Source organism: Cupressus sempervirens, chromosome 9, assembly GCF_028749045.1.
Source record: "Cupressus sempervirens isolate cs-2001-9-10 chromosome 9, ASM2874904v1, whole genome shotgun sequence".
Lineage (NCBI taxonomy): Eukaryota > Viridiplantae > Streptophyta > Pinopsida > Cupressales > Cupressaceae > Cupressus > Cupressus sempervirens.
In genome coordinates this window covers 95,639,578-95,657,684 of record NC_143126.1, presented here as the reverse complement: position 1 = coordinate 95,657,684, position 18,107 = coordinate 95,639,578, and positions in this window count along the sequence as shown.

Genomic DNA, 18,107 nt, shown 5'->3' with positions numbered 1-18,107 from the left:
TGAGTATGAATTCCAGCAACAATTTGATGCAAATTCTCATTCAACCTATCAAAATGAAGAGATGAGGGTCTCTTAAATAGACTTTCTTGGAATTCATCAATGGTTGAGATTGATTTCAATCAATGGTCAGGATTAAAGGTGAAGTTCAATCATAAAGGGATATTTTCAAATTAAAGGGAGTTAACAAATTTAATTTGAGTAAAATACGGAGTTAACAAATTCAATTTGAGTAGAAAAAGTTGTTAACTGATTTAACTCATTTTTGATAAATAGCGAACTAAAAATTTCCCTTTTTGAACTCAAGAGAGATTTTGTTGAGATATTTAATTTAATAAAATGAGATATGCTCTCATAATTACTTTTTCTATTTAATTAAATAATCCTTAATTAATTAGAAGCACTTTTCTTATTTAATAAAATAACTTCATTTAATTAATTAGGAGTGACTTCTTATTTAATTAAATAACTTTGTTTAATTAATTAGAAGTAAGTAATCCATTTAATTAAATAATTTCGTTCAATTATTTCAAAATTCTTTTCAAAACTAGTCAACTCAAGTCAACCGTGGTTAAATCTGGTCAACTTTTGGTCAAACTTGATCTTTGCATATGAGAATATGAGCAAATGTGAGTATGAATTCTAGCAACAATTCGATGTAAATTCTCATTCAACCTGTCAAAATAAAGAGATGAGGGTCTTTTAAATAGACTTTCCTGAAATTCATCAATAATTGAGATCAATTTCAATCAACGGTCAGGATTAAAGGTGAAGTTCAGTCATAAAGGGAGATTTTCAAATTAAAAGGAGTTAACATATTTAATTTGAGTAAAATAAGCAGTTAACTGACTCAATTTGAGTAGAAAAAGGAGTTAACTGATTTAACTCATTTTTGATCAATAGTAAACTGAAAATTTTCCTTTTTGAACTGAAGAGAGATTTTGTTGAGATATTTAATTTAATAAAATGAGATATGCTCTAATAATTACTTTTTCTATTTATTTAAATAATATTTAATTAATTAGAGGCACTTTTCTTATTTAATTAAATAACTTCATTTAATTCATTAGGAATGACTTCTCATTTAATTAAATAACTTTCTTTAATTACTTAGAAGTAAGTACTCCATTTAATTAAATAATTTTGTTTTAATTATTTCAAAAAAAATTTCAAAACTAGTCAACTCAAGTCAACCGTGGTTAAATCTGGTCAACTTTTGGTCAAACTTGATCTTTGTGTATGTGAATATGAGAAAATGTGAGTATGAATTCAAGCAACAATTCAGTGTAAATTCTCATTTAACTTTTCAAAATGAAGAGACGAGGGTCTCTTAAATAGACTTTCTTGGAATTCATCAATGGTTGAGATCGGTTTCAGTAAACGGTCATGATTAAAGGTGAAGTTCAGTCATAAAGGGAAAATTCCAAATTAAAGAGAGTTAACAGATTTAATTTGAGTAAAATAAAGAGTTATCTGATTCAATTTGAGTAAAAAATGGAGTTAACTGATTTAACTCTTTTTTGATCAATAGTGAAGTGGAAATTTCCCTTTTTCAACTGAAGAGAGATTTTGTTGAGATATTTAATTTAATAAAATGACATATGCTCTCATAATTACTTTTTCTATTGAATTAAATAATCTTTAATTAATTAGAGGCACTTTTCTTATTTAATTAAATAACTATATTTAATTAATTAGAAGTAAGTATTCCATTTAATTAAATAATTTTGTTTAATTATTTCAAAATCATCTTCGAAATTAGTCAACTCAAGTCAACTGTGGTTAAATCTGGTCAACTTTTTGTCAAACTTGATCTTTGCGTATGTGAATATGAGCAAATGTGAGTATGAATTTCAGCAACAATTCAATCCAAATTCTCATTCAACCTTTCAAAATGAAGAGATGAGGGTCTCTTAAAGAGACTTTCCTGGAATTCATCAATGATTGAGATCGATTTTAATCAACGGTCAAGATTAAAGGTGTCGTTTTGTCACAAAGGGAGATTACCAAATTAAAGGGAGTTAATAGATTTAATTTGAGTAAAATAAGGAGTTAATTGATTCAATTTGTGTAGAAAAAGGAGTTAACTGATTTAACTCATTTTTGATCAATAGTGAACACGAAATTTCCCTTTTTGAACTGAACAGAGATTTTTTTGAGATATTTAATTTAATAAAATGAGATATGCTCTCATAATTACAATTTCTATTAAATTAAATAATCTTTAATTAAATAGAGACACTTTTCATATTTAATTAAATAACTTCATTTAATATATTAAGAATGGCTTCTCATTTAATTAAATAACTTTGTTTAATTAATTAGAAGTAAGTACCCCATTTAATTAAATAATTTCGTTTAATTATTTCAAAAATTTTTTCGAAACTAGTCAACTCAATTCAATAGTGGTTAAATCTGGTCAACTTTTGGTCAAATTTAATTTTTGCTTATATGAATATGAGCAAATGTGAGTACGAATTCTAGCAACAATTCGATGCAAATTCTCATTCAACCTATCAAAATGAAGAGATGAGGGTCTCTTAAATAGACTTTTCTAGAATTCATCAATGGTTGAGATCGATCTCAATCAGCGGTCAGGATTAAAAGTGAAGTTCAGTCATAAAGGGAGATTCCCAAACTAAAGGGAGTTAACAGATTTAATTTGAGTAAAATAAGGAGTTAACTGATTCAATTTGCGTAGAAAAAGGAGTTAACTAATTTAACTCATTTTTTATCAATAGTGAACTCGAAATTTCCCTTTTTGAACTGAAGAGAGATTTTGTTGAGATATTTAATTTAATAAAATGAGATATGCTCTCATAATTACTTTTTTTATTTAATTAAATAATCTTTAATTAATTTGAGGCACTTTTCTTATTTAATTAAATAATTTCATTTAATTAATTAGGAATGGCTTCTCATTTAATGAAATAACTTTGTTTAATTATTTAGAAGTAAGTACTCCATTTAATTAATTAATTTCATTTAATTATTTCAAAATTCTTTTCAAAACTAGTCAGCTCAAGTCAACCGTGGTTAAATTTGGTCAACTCTTGGTCAAATTTGATCTTTGCGTATGTGAATATAAGCAAATGTGAGTATGAATTCCAACAACAATTCGATGCAAATTGTCATTCAGCCTTTCAAAATGAAGAGATAAGGGTCTCTTAAATAGACTTTCTTGGAATTCATCAACAGTTGAGATCGATCTCAATCAACGGTCAGGATTAAAGGTGAAGTTCAGTCATAAAGTGAGATTTTTAAATTAAAGGGAGTTAACAAATTTAATTTGAGTAGAATAAGGAGTTAACTGATTCAATTTTTGTAGTAAAAGAAGTTAACTGATTGAACTCATTTTTGATCAATACTGAACTGGAAATTTCCCTATTTGAACTGAAGAGAGATTTTGTTGAGATATTTAATTTAATAAAATGAGAAATGCTCTCATAATTACTTTTTCTATTTAGTTAAATAATATTAATTAATTAGAGGCACTTTTCTTATTTAATTAAATAACTTCATTTAATTAATTAAGAATGGCTTCTCATTTAATTAAATAATTTTGTTTAATTAATTAGAAGTAATTAATCTATTTAATTAAATAATTTCATTGAATTATTTCAAAATTCTTTTCGAAACTAGTCAACTGTGGTAAATATGGTCAATTTTTGGTCAAACTTGATCTTTTCATATGTGAATATGAGCGAATGTGAGTATGAATTCCAGCAACAATTTGATGCAAATTCTCATTCAACCTTTCAAAATGAAGAGATGAGGGTCTCTTAAATAGACTTTTTTGAAATTCATCAACGGTTGAGATCGATTTCAATTAGCGGTCAAGATTAAAGATGAAGTTCAGTCATAAAGGTTGATTTCCAAATTAAAGAGAGTTAACAGATTTAATTTGAGTAAAATAAGGAGTTAACTGATTCAATTTGAGAGGAAAAAGGAGTTAACTAATTTAACTCATTTTTAATCAATAATGAACTGGAAATTTCCCTTTTTCAACTGAACAGAGATTTTTTTGAGATATTTAATTTAATAAAATGAGATATGCTCTCATGATTACTTTTTCTATTTAATTAAATAATCTTTAATTAATTAGAGGCAGTTTTCTTATTTAATTAAATAACTTCATGTAATTAATTAGGAATGGCTTCTCATTTGATTAAATAACTTTGTTTAATTAATTAGAAGTATGTACTTCATTTAATTAAATAATTTCGTTAAATTATTTTAAAATTCTTTTCGAAACTAGTCAACTCAAGTCAAGTGTGGTTAAATCTGCTCAACTTTTGGTCAAACTTGATCTTTGCCTATGTGAATATGAGCAAATGTGAGTATGAATTCTAGCAAGAATTTGATGCAAATTCTCATTCAACCTTTCAAAATAAAGAGATGAGGGTCTCTTAAATAGACTTTCATAGAATTCATCAAAGGTTGAGATCGATTTCAATCAACGGTCAGGATTAAAGGTGAAGTTTAGTCATAAAGGGAGATTTTCAAATTAAAAGGTGTTTACAGATTTAATTTTAGTAAAATAAGGAGTTAACTGATTCAATTTGAGTAGAAATTTGAGTTAACTAATTGAACTAATTTTTGATCAATAGTGAACTAGAAATTTTTCTTTTTGAACTGAAGAGAGATTTTGTTAAGATATTTAATTTAACAAAATGAGATATGCTCTCATAATTACTTTTTCTATATAATTAAATAATCTATAATTAATCAGCGGCACTTTTCTTATCTAATTAAATAACTTCATTTAATTAATTAGGAATGGCTTCTCATTTAATTAAATATCTTTGTTTAATTAGTTAGAAGTCAGTACTCTGTTTAATTAAATAATTTCATTTAATTATTTTAAAATTCTTTTCGAAACTAGTCAACTCAAGTGAACTGTGGTTAAATCTGGTCAACATTTGGTCAAACTTGATCTTTGCGTAAGTGAATATGAGCAAATGTGAGCATGAATTCCAGCAACAATTCGATGCAAATTCTCATTCAACCTTTCAAAATGAAGAGATGAGGGTCTCTTAAATAGACTTTCCTTGAATTCATCAACGGTTGAGATCGATTTCAATCAACGGTCAGGATTAAAGGTGAAGTTCAGTCATAAAGGGAGATTTCCAAATTAAAGGGAGTTGACAGATTTAATTTTAGTAAAGTAAGGAGTTAACTAATTCAATTTCAGTAGAAAAAGGGGTTAACTGATTTATCTCATTGTTGATCAAAAGTGAACTGGAAAATTCCCTTTTTTAACTGAAGAGAGATTTTGTTGAGATATTTAATTTAATAAAATGAGATATGCTCTCATAATTACTTTTTCTATTTAATTAAATAATCTTTAATTAATTAGAGACACTTTTCTTATTTAATTAAATAACCTCATTTAATTAATTAGGAATGGCCTCTCATTTAATTAAATAACTTTGTTTAATTAACTAGAAGTAAGTACTCCATTTAATTAAATAATTTTGTTTAATTATTTTAAAATTCTTTTCGAAACTAGTCAACTCAAGTCAACCGTGGTTAAATCTGGTCAACTTTTTGTCAAACATGATCTTTGCATATGTGAATATGAGCAAATGTGAGTATGAATTCCAGCAACAATTTGATGCAAATTCTCATTCAACCTTTCAAAATGAAGAGATGCGGGTCTTCTAAAGAGACTTTCTCAGAATTCATCAATGGTTGAGATCGATTTCAATCAACGGTCAGGATTAAAGGTGAAGTTCAGTCATAAAGGGAGATTTTTAACTTAAAGGGAGTTAAAAGATTTAATTTGAGTAAAATAAGAAGTTAGCTGATTCAATTTGAGTAGAAAAAGGAGTTAACTCATTTAACTCATTTTTTATCAATAGTGAACTGGAAATTTCTTTTTTTGAACTAAAGAGAGATTTTGCTGAGATATTTAATTTAATAAAATGAGATATGCTCTCATAATTTCTTTTTCTATTTAATTAAATAATCTTTAATTAATTTGAGACACTTTTCTTATTTAATTAAATAACTTCATTTAATTAGTTAGGAATGGCTTCTCATTTAATTAAATAACTTTGTTTAATTAATTAGAAGTAAGTACTCCATTTAATTAAATAATTCCGTTTAATTATTTCAAAATTCTTTTTGAAACTAGTCAACTCAAGCCAACCGTGGTTAAATCTGGTCAAATTTTGGTAAAACTTGATCTTTGCGTATGTGAATATGAGCAAATGTGAGTATCAATTCCAGCAACAATTCGATGCAAATTCTCATTCAACCTTTCAAAATGAAGAGATGAGGGTCTCTTAAATAGACTTTCTTTAAATTCATCAACGGTTGAGATCAATTTCTATCAGCGGTCAGGATTAAAGGTGAAGTTCAGTCATAAAGGGAGATTTTCAAATTAAAGGGAGTTAATAGATTTAATTTGAGTAAAATAAGAAGTTAACTGATTCAATTTGAGTAGAAAAAAGAGTTAACTGATTTAACACATTTTTGATCAATAGTGAATTGGAAATTTCCCTTTTTGATTTGAAGAGAGATTTTGTTGAGATATTTAATTTAATAAAACGAGATTTGCTCTCATAATTACTTTTTCTATTTAATTAAATAATCTTTAATTAATTTGAGACACTTTTCTTATTTAATTAAATAACTTCATTTATTTAGTTAGGAATGGCTTCTCATTTAAATAAATAACTTTGTTTAATTAATTAGAAGTAAGTACTCCATTTAATTAAATAATTTCATCTAATTATTTCAAAATTCTTTTTGAAACTAGTCAACTCAAGTCAACCGTGGTTAAATCTGGTCAACTCTTGAGCAAACTTGATCTTTGCGTATGTGAATATGAGCAAATGTGAGTATGAATTCCAACAACAATTCGATGCAAATTCTCATTCAACCTTTCAAAATGAAGAGATGAGGGTCTCTTAAATAGACTTTCTTGGAATTCATCAGCGGTTGAGATCGATTTCAATCAACGGTCAAGATTAAAGGTGAAGTTCAGTCATAAAGGGAGATTTCCAAATTAAATGGAGTTAACAGATGTAATTTGGGTAAAATAAGAAGTTAACTGATTCAATTTGAGTAGAAAAAGGAGTTAACTAATTTAACTCAGTTTTGATCAATAGTAAACTGGAAATTTCCCTTTTTTAACTTAAGAGAGATTTTGTTGAGATATTTAATTTAATAAAATGAGATATACTCTCATATTTAATTTTTCTATTTAATTAAATAATCTTTAATTAATTAGAGACACTTTTCTAATTTAATTAAATATCTTCATTTAATTAGTTAGGAATGGCTTCTCATTTAATTAACTTTGTTTAATTAATTAGAAGTAAGTACTTCATTTAATTAAATAATTTTGTTTAATTATTTCAAAATTCTTTTTGAAACTAGCCAACTCAAGTCAACCGTGGTTAAATCTGGTCAACTTTTGGACAAACTTGATCTTTGCTTATATGATTATGAGCAAATGTGAGTATGAATTCCAACAACAATTCGATGCAAATTCTCATTCAACCTTTCAAAATGATGAGATGAGGGTCTCTTAGATAGACTTTCTTAAAATTCATCAACGATTGAGATCGATTTACATCAACGGTCAGGATTAAAGGTGAAGTTCAGTCATAAAGGGAGATTTCCAAATTAAAGGGAGTTAATAGATTTAAATTGAGTAAAATAAGGAGTTAACTGATTCAGTTTGAGTGGAAAAAGGAGTTAACTAATTTAACTCATTTTTAATCAATAATGAACTGGAAATTTCCCTTTTTGAACTGAAGAGAGATTTTTTTGAGATATTTAATTTAATAAAATGAGATATGCTCTCATAATTACTTTTTCTATTTAATTAAATAATCTTTAATTAATTAGAGGCAGTTTTCTTATTTAATTAAATAACTTCATGTAATTAATTAGGAATGGCTTCTCATTTAATTAAATAACTTTGTTTAATTAATCAGAACTAAGTACTCCATTTAATTAAATAATTTCGTTTAATTATTTCAAAATTCTTTTCGAAACTAGTCAACTAAAGTCAACTATGGTTAAATCTTGTCAACTTTTGGTCAAACTTGATCTTTGCGTATAAGAATATGAGCAAATGTGAGTATGAATTCTAGCAACAATTCAAAGCAAATTCTCATTCAACCTTTCAAAATAAAGAGGTGAGGGTCTCTTAAATAGACTTTCATAGAATTCATCAAAGGTTGAGATCAATTTCAATCAACAGTCAGGATTAAAGGTGAAGTTCAGTCATAAAGGGAGATTTCCAAATTAAAGGGTGTTAACAGATTTAATTTGAGTAAAATAAGGCGTTAACTGATTCAATTTGAGTAGAAGATTGAGTTAACTGATTGAACTCATTTTTTATCAATAGTGAACTGGAAATTTCCCTTTTTGAACTGAAGAGAGATTTTGTTAAGATATTTAATTTAATAAAATGAGATATGCTCTCATAATTACTTTTTCTATTTAATTAAATAATCTTTAATTAATCAGAGGTACTTTTCTTATCTATTTAGATAACTTCATTTAATTAATTAGGAATGGCTTTTCATTTAATTAGATCACTTTGTTTAATTAATTAGAAGTCAGTACTCCATTTAAAGAAATAATTTCATTTAATTATTTCAAAATTCTTTTCGAAACTAGTCAACTCAAGTGAACCGTGGTTAAATCTGGTCAACTCGTGGTCAAACTTGATCTTTGCGTAAGTGAATATGAGCAACTGTGAGTATGAATTCCAGCAACAATTCGATGCAAATTCTCATTCAACCTTTCAAAATGAAGAGATGAGGGTCTCTTAAATAGACTTTCTTAGAATTCATCAACGGTTGAGATCGATTTCAATCAACGGTCAGGATTAAAGGTGAAGTTCAGTCATAAAGGGAGATTTCCAAATTAAAGGGAGTTAACAGATTTAATTTGAGTAAAGTAAGGAGTTAACTGATTCAATTTGAGTAGAAAAAGGAGTTAACTGATTTATCTCATTTTTGATCAAAAGTGAACTGGAAAATTTCCTTTTTGAACTGAAGAGAGATTTTGTTGAGATATGTAATTTAATAAAATGAGATATGCTCTCATAATTACTTTTTCTATTTAATTAAATAATCTTTAATTAATTAGAGGCACTTTTCTTATTTAATTAAATAACCTCATTTAATTAATTAGGAATGGCTTCTCATTTAATTAAATAACTTTGTTTAATTAACTAGAAGTAAGTACTCTATTTAATTAAATAATTTCGTTTAATTATTTCAAAACTCTTTTCGAAACTAGTCAACTCAAGTCAACCGTGGTTAAATCTGGTCAACTTTTTGTCAAACATGATCTTTGCGTATGTGAATATGAGCAAATGTGAGTATGAATTCCAGCAACAATTTGATGCAAATTCTCATTCAACCTTTCAAAATGAAGAGATGCAGGGCTTCTAAATAGACTTTCTTGGAATTCATCAACGGTTGAGATCGATTTCAATCAACGGTCAGGATTAAAGGTAAAATTCAGTCATAGAGGGAGATGTCCAACTTAAAGGGAGTTAACAGATTTAATTCGAGTAAAATAATAAGTTAACTGATTCAATTTGAGTAGAAAAAGGAGTTAACTGATTTAACTCATTTTTTATCAATAGTGAACTGAAATTTTTTTTTTTGAACTAAAGAGAGATTTTGTTGAGATATTTAATTTAATAAAATGAGATATGCTCTCATAATTACTTTCTCTATTTAATTAAATAATCATTAATTAATTTGAGACACTCTTCTTATTTAATTAAATAAGTTCATTTAATTAGTTAGGAATGGCTTCTCATTTAATTAAATAACTTTGTTTAATTAATTAGAAGTAAGTACTCCATTGAATTAAATAATTTTGTTTAATTATTTAAAAAATCTTTTTGAAACTAGTCAACTCAAGTGAACTGTGGTTAAATCTGGTCAACTTTTTGTCAAACTTAATCTTTGCGTATGTGAATATGAGCAAATGTGAGTATGAACTCCAGCAACAATTCGATGCAAATTCTCATTCAACCTTTCAAAATGAAGAGATGAGGGTCTCTTAAATAGACTTTCTTTAAATTCATCAACGGTTGAGATCAATTTCTATCAGTAGTTAGGACTAAAGGTGAAGTTCAGTCATAAAGGGAGATTTTCAAATTAAAGGGAGTTAATAGATTTAATTTGAGTAAAATAAGAAGTTAACTGATTCAATTTGAGTAAAAAAAAGAGTTAACTCATTTAACTCATTTTTGATCAATAGTGAACTAGAAATTTCTCTTTTTGATCTTAAGAGAGATTTTATAAAGATATTTAATTTAATAAAATGAGATTTGCTCTCATAATTACTTTTTCTATTTAATTAAATAATCTTTAATTAATTTTAGACACTTTTCATATTTAATTAAATAACTTCATTTAATTAGTTAGGAATGGCTTCTCATTTAAATAAATAACTTTATTTAATTAATTAGAAGTAAGTACTCCATTTAATTAAATAATTTCGTTTAATTATTTCAAAATTCTTTTTGAAACTAGTCAACTCAAGTCAACCGTGGTTAAATCTGGTCAACTCTTGATCAAACTTGATCTTTGCGTATGTGAATATGAGCAAATGTGAGTATGAATTCCAGCAACAATTCGATGCAAATTCTCATTCAACCTTTCAAAATGAAGAGATGAGGGTCTCTTAAATAGACTTTCTTGAAATTCATCAATGGTTGAGATCGATTTCAATCAGCGTTTAGGATTAAAGGTGAAGTTCAGTCATAAAAGGAGATTTCCAAATTAAAGGGAGTTAACAGATTTAATTTGGGTAAAATAAGAAGTTAACTGATTCAATTTGAGTAGAAAAAGGAGTTAACTGATTTAACTCATTTTTTATCAATAGTGAACTAGAAATTTCCCTTTTTGAACTTAAGAGAGATTTTGTTGAGATATTTAATTTAATAAAATGAGATATACTCTCATAATTAATTTTTCTATTTAATTAAATAATCTTTAATTAATTAAACACACTTTTCTTATTTAATTAAATATCTTCATTTAATTAGTTAGGAATGGCTTCTCATTTAATTAATTTTATTTAATTAATTAGAAGTAAGTACTCCATTTAATTAAATAATTTTGTTTAATTATTTCAAAAAAAAATTTGAAACTAGTCAACTCAAGTCAACCGTGGTTAAATCTGGTCAACTTTTGGACAAACTTGATCTTTGCATATGTGATTATGAGCAAATGTGAGTATGAATTCCAGCAACAATTCAATGCAAATTCACATTGAACCTTTCGAAATGAAGAGATGAGGGTCTCTTAGATAGACTTTCTTAAAATTCATCAACGGTTGAGATCGATTTCAATCAGCGTTCAGGATTAAAGGTGAAGTTCAGTCATAAAGGGAGATTTTCAAATTAAAGGGAGTTAACAGATTTAATTTGAGTAAAATAAAGAGTTAACTGATTCAATTTGAGTAGAAAAAGGAGTTAACTGATTTAACTCATTTTTGTTCAATAGTGAACTGAAAATTTTCCTTTTTGATCTAAAGAGAGATTTTGTTCAGATATTTAATTTAATAAAATTAGATATGCTCTCATAATTACTTTTTCTATTTAATTAAATAATCTCGAATTAATTTGAGTCAATTTTCTTATTTAATTAAATAACTTCATTTAATTAGGTAGGAATGGCTTCTCATTTAATTAAATAACTTTGTTTAATTAAATAGAAGTAAGTACTCCATTTAATTAAATAATTTTATTTAATTATTTTAAATTTTTTTTTGAAACTAGTCAACTCAAGTCAATCGTGGTTAAATTTGGTCAACTCTTGGTCAAACTTGATCTTTGCGCATGTGAATATGAGCAAATGTGAGTATGAATTCAAGCATAAATTCGAAGCAAATTCTCATTCAACCTTTCAAAATGAAGAGATGAGGGTCTCTTAAATAGACTTTCTTGGAATTCATCAATGGTTGAGATCGATTTCAATCAGCGTTCAGGATTAAAGGTGAAGTTCAGTCATAAAGAGAGATTTTCAAATTAAAGGGAGTTAACAGATTTAATTTGAGTAAAATAAGGAGTTAACTGATTCAATTTGAGTAGAAAAAAGAGTTAACTCACTTAACTCATTTTTGATCAATAGTGAACTGGAAATTTCCCTTTTTGAACTAAAGAGAGATTTTGTTGAGAAATTTAATTTAATAAAATGAGATATGCTCTCATAATTACTTTTTCTATTTAATTAAATAATCTTTAATTAATTAGAGACACTTTTCTTAATTAATTAATTAAATTTATTTAATTAGTGAGGAATGGCTTCCCATTTAATTAATTAACTTTATTTAATTAATTAGAAGTAAGTACTCCATTTAATTAAATAATATCGTTTAATTATTTCAAAATTCTTTTCAAAACTAGTCAACTCAAGTCAACCATGGTTAAATCTGGTCAACTTTTGGTCTAACTTGATCTTTACGTATGTGAATATGAGCAAATGTGAGTATGAATTCCAGCAACAATTCGATGCAAATTCTCATTCAATCTTTCAAAATGAAGAGATGAGGGTCTCTTAAATAGACTTTCTTGGAATTCATCAACGGTTGAGATCGATCTCAATCAATGGTCAGGATTAAAGGTGAAGTTCAGTCATAAAGGGAGATTTCCAAATTAAAGGGAGTTAACAGATTTAATTTGAGTAAAATAAAGAGTTAACTGATTCAATTTGAGTAAAAAATTGAGTTAACTGATTTAACTCATTTTTGATCAATAATGAATTGAAAATTTTTCTTTTTGAACTGAAGAGAGATTTTGTTGAGATATTTAATTTAATAAAATGAGATATGCTCTCATAATCACTTTTTCTATTTAATTAAATAATCTTTAATTAGTTAGAGACACTTTTCTTATTTAATTAAATAACTTCATTTAATTAGTTAGGAATGGCTTGTCATTTAATTAAATAACTTTTTTTAATTAATTAGAAGTAAGTACTCAATTTAATTAAATAATTTTGTTTAATTATTTTAAAATTATTTTTGAAACTAGTCAATTCAAGTCAACGTTGGTTAAATCTGGTCAACTTTTGATCAATCTTGATCTTTGCGTATGTGAATATGAGCAAATGTGAGTATGAATTCCAGCAACAATTTGATGCAAATTCTCATTCAACCTTTCAAAATGAAGAGATGAGGGTCTCTTAAATAGACTTTCCTTGAATTCATCAACGGTTGAGATCAATTTCAATCCACGGTCAGGATTAAATGTGAAGTTCAGTCATAAAGGGAGATTTCCAAATTAAAGGGAGTTAACAGATTCAATTTGAGTAAAATAAGGAGTTAATTGATTCAATTTGAGTAGAAAAAGGAGTTAACTGATTTAACTCATTTTTGATCAATAGTGAACTAAAAATTTCCCTTTTTGAACTAAAGAGATGTAATGCCTCGCCAAGGGTTCCAAAGAATTAACCTAAAATTTCGCTAAGTTTAGTAGGAAATTTTTTTTTTTGAAAAGAAATATCATATATATAACTCATGCACAATAACTGAAGCAATAGCATTGTCCATCGTAACATACATAACAGATTACATTCTTTAAGATCCCTTAACATTGAATTACATACATGAATCCATCTAGTACAACATCCACATGAAATAATAATGATATGTCCAATGTTTATACATTACATGTGAAATACTCAATCACCCACTGTTCATGTCATAGGTTATGACAACCTCAAAAAATATACATACATAGAATAAGGTACATCATCCTATTCTAATCCATGATACATCAAAGTAGAGATAATCACATGATACAGAAACATATACATCCATCATAAAGATCAAACATAATAAACTAAGTGCACAGTTCCTCCCAACCGTCAATAGCATCATTAGACCATCGTGGATCCTAGCCATCCCTCTGTGCGTAACATTGCAAATCACCAAAGAGATCATCGGTATTACATAGTAGGAATGTCACTCCTAATATATACAACATCATATGTAGAAAGTAATCTAACATGCAAATAAAAGCATAAGATAACATCATCTAACATATGCTAATCATTAATAAAAAAAGATACATATCCACCATCATGAAGGACGCATCAGCCATGATGTCTCAATGAATTTCAAAATGATAAGAGTGGAAAATACACTACCACCCGACCGCGTGGTACCTAAGTGGTCCACTCCCACCGTGCTAAGGAGATAATCTCAAGTCTTAAACAGACTATCAAAATCACATAAGAAATATCTCTATAAGTCCAAGAATCCTAAAAGTATACTAACTCAAGGTTCCAAACACAAATTATGACGTCTAATCTCAGAGGCACACAATGACATATAGGAACCTACTATGCAAGCAGAAAAGTGTCATCGCAATTATCACGTACAAGTTACCCTAGCAGTTAGCTAAACTCCACGAGTCCATACTGATTTCATGCGGCCACTAATATCCTCTCATACTGATGAAGCATACTACGGAATGCAAGGTCACAACAATGCATCTCACTACTCCCATCCTAGGTTCTACAAGCACTCAAGGCATGGGCGAGAACAAAACACTTATCTTTTTAGGTTCATTCAGTTAGTATTAGGTGTGAATGTTATCACTTATTAATCCAACTTACAATGAGTTACCTTGGCAGCCTCTTAATGCCTCGACCCCCATTGCAAGCCACTTCCCGTCACTACATGTAGATATCCTACCCTAATGCTCATGGACTCATAAATCTCAAAATCACGAAAGATAAACCATAAAATCATCAAATATGCATAAAAGCATCAAATCTCCATGAGCTAACATCCATAGAAAATCATGAACACAACAACTCTCTATTGGCAACTGAAGTATCACTGATAATCAAATATCCAATGGTTCTCAATAACCAAAATATATATCTCAATCATACTGATCGAAGACTCCAAAATTGGCTGAGTCAAACATGTCACATCATGACATCACGAAGAATAAATCCACATTTCAGTCCCATCATGGCGACTAGAAAATAACCAAGGATAACTGATCGATGACAAAAATAATAGTTAAGTCAAGTGTCTCATACATAAGAATCTCAACTATAACAATCAGTAATCACAACCAATATGTACATAGAGCATTCCATCACATAACCATGGTTGGGTTTATAAAGATCGAGATTAAAACATCATCATGTCACCATAATCATATAACCCCCAAGTCTCTGGTAGACGTCCTATACTGGTCAACACTAGTCAACCCAAAACCCAAAACAATAGCATAAAGAATACACAATGTAAACACATGTTTTGGTTTTACAACTTGAATTGTAAAGATCTCAGTTTAAGTTCCCAAGTTTGAAGAATGAATGGAGAAACACTCATATTGTTTTTGGATATAAGTTTTCCTTAATAGAACTAAAAAAATCCATTTTTCAATTTATAATATTTGTTTGATACATCCCCCACCAAACTATAAATTCCTTATTTAATAATTTAAAACAATTAAATTATTAAATAGTTGAAAGTTATTAAAGTGTCACCTTTATGAAAATAAATCTTCAATATAAATTATTGATCAAATAATAATAACTTAAATTTATAAATAACTTATTTACATATTACACACACACAGACACACACACACACACATGTAAATATATTAATACGTTTTCATAAAATTGATTTAACAATTTTAATTGACACCATATTATATAGCAATGCGAATCGATTGTTTACAAACGTTTTAACATAACATTTTTTTTGCATAACATTAACATCAATTAAACCCCCCCCAAACTCTTGCTGTGGTATGTAGTACCTGTGGTCGCAGGCACTGCGCCGACAGTGGGTACATAGTACCCTTGTCATCACAGACCTGCGATGGCAGGTCTCTGCCTTTCGCAGGCACGGGGTACGAATCGTGCCCACGACATTATAATATACACTTGTTTCATGCAATATGAATCGCGATGTGATTTATTAAATTTCTCACTGCGATTTATCAATCGCTCAATTCGGTGCATTATATATAAATATACATAGGTGTATATATATATATATATCAATATATATATATATATGTATGTATATATATATAATCAAATTTTATAATATATCCATAATAAATGTATACATATGCGTATATATATATATATGTATGTATGTATGTATGTATGTATGTATGTATGTATGTATGTATGCAGATCTAAATATATAACCATGTATGTTTTTTTTTTTTTCACAAAGATTATATCTACAATTATGAATGCATATAAAATTCTCCAATAAAATTAATCTACAAAATGCATATAAATATGAAACTTCTCAGAAGACATATGGAAGACATGAAGAAGACAGAGAATGTGAGATGCGAAAATAGCATAATTAAAATCACAAGAATCTACCTGGATTCTGATGCTAAATCGCTCTTCCTCAGAAAATCCACAGAGCAAGCTCCTCCCTTCTTCAGAATTATCGAGTCCTCCAATGCTCCAATTTCTCTCCCAATGTTGTTTCTAAGCTTCTATGAATTCCTGAATATAAAGAGCTTTTAGGAAACAGCTGGAAGGTGTCACCAACTAAGCATAGGTCTTTTCCAACATTCAAGATGAGCCATAAGGTTGTAGATACCATGTGCTTAATTGATGCACTAACCCTCGTGTTGTTCACAAATGGGAAATAGAGAAGTGCGTTAATTCCCATGCAAGCTTATAACTCCAATTTACTTTTTATATAATTTCTATTTAAATATTTATAACTTTCATTTTAACTTTATAACTTTTATTATTATTATTTATTTGTTACTTTATTATTATTTTATAATTATTATTAATTTTAATTTCTAATTTTCTTTTATTTAATTCATTTTTCCTCAATAATTCACATTTAATTAATTATAATCAAAATATCAAATAACATGATATTTTATATTTATTTGCTCAGATCATTAATTAATTAATTAAATCTATTTATTTAGACTTAATTAATAGATAATTCACCATAGACCTCCAAGATAGAATATGAAAACCCATCATAGAGCAAATCACTCAAAATCAGTCTAAAGGGTTAAAAATCATGAATTATGTCATCTGACACATTCGGTGGGTAAAATATCGAGATACTTGTCCTATCTCACTAGGACAATTGGTTTAAGGGTTTGGGATTTGGACTTGAGAATTTATCTCCTTTCTCTTATCATTGAGATAGTATAACAAAGTATGCTCATCCTGGCAATTCAGGGAAGTCAATACTCGATACCTGCAACTTGCAGAAAAATCATGCATGTACATATAATATATATAATGCTAAGCTAAATAGATAATGGATGGAAGTGGTGCATCGTGTAGATCCTGACTAAGCAGGTGACTACGACTCCCTTAACCACATCAGAAACGCCATACAATAAGAAAACATGCACATCATACACTTGCAAGTATGGGGTAAGTATCCATAATAAAACACATAAGATAATAAACCATCCATCTAATTATCAATAATAACTGAAAATAATATAATGATCATCATGTATGCATGAAATGTAAGTTCTTAATGATCTCATCTTATAACCACTGAATCCATAACATAATGTCTGATAAAGTCAAAACAATACCACTAATCTATCAACAAAAAACTAGTTTATCATAGTCTGATAATATTAACAATGTCCAGAAAAGATGTGAACGAGGGTAGGCACTACAAGAGAGATTTTGTTGAGATATTTCATTAAATAAAATGAGATATGCTCTCATAATTATTTTTTTATTTAATTAAATAATCTTTAATTAATTAGAGACACTTTTCTTATTTAATTAAATAACTTCATTTAATTAATTAGGAATGACTTCTCATTTAATTAAATAACTTTGATTAATTAATTAGAAGTACTTGAAATCCATTTAATTAAATAATTTTGTTTAATTATTTTTAAAAAAATTTGAAACTAGTCAACTCAAGTCAACTGTGGTTAAATCTGGTCAACTTTTGGTCAAACTTGATCTTTGCGTATGTGAATATGAGCAAATGTGAGTATGAATTCCAACAACAATTTGATGCAAATTCTAATTCAACCTTTCAAAATAAAGAGATGAGGGTCTCTTAAATAGACTTTCCTGAAATTCATCAACAGTTGAGATCGATTTCAATCA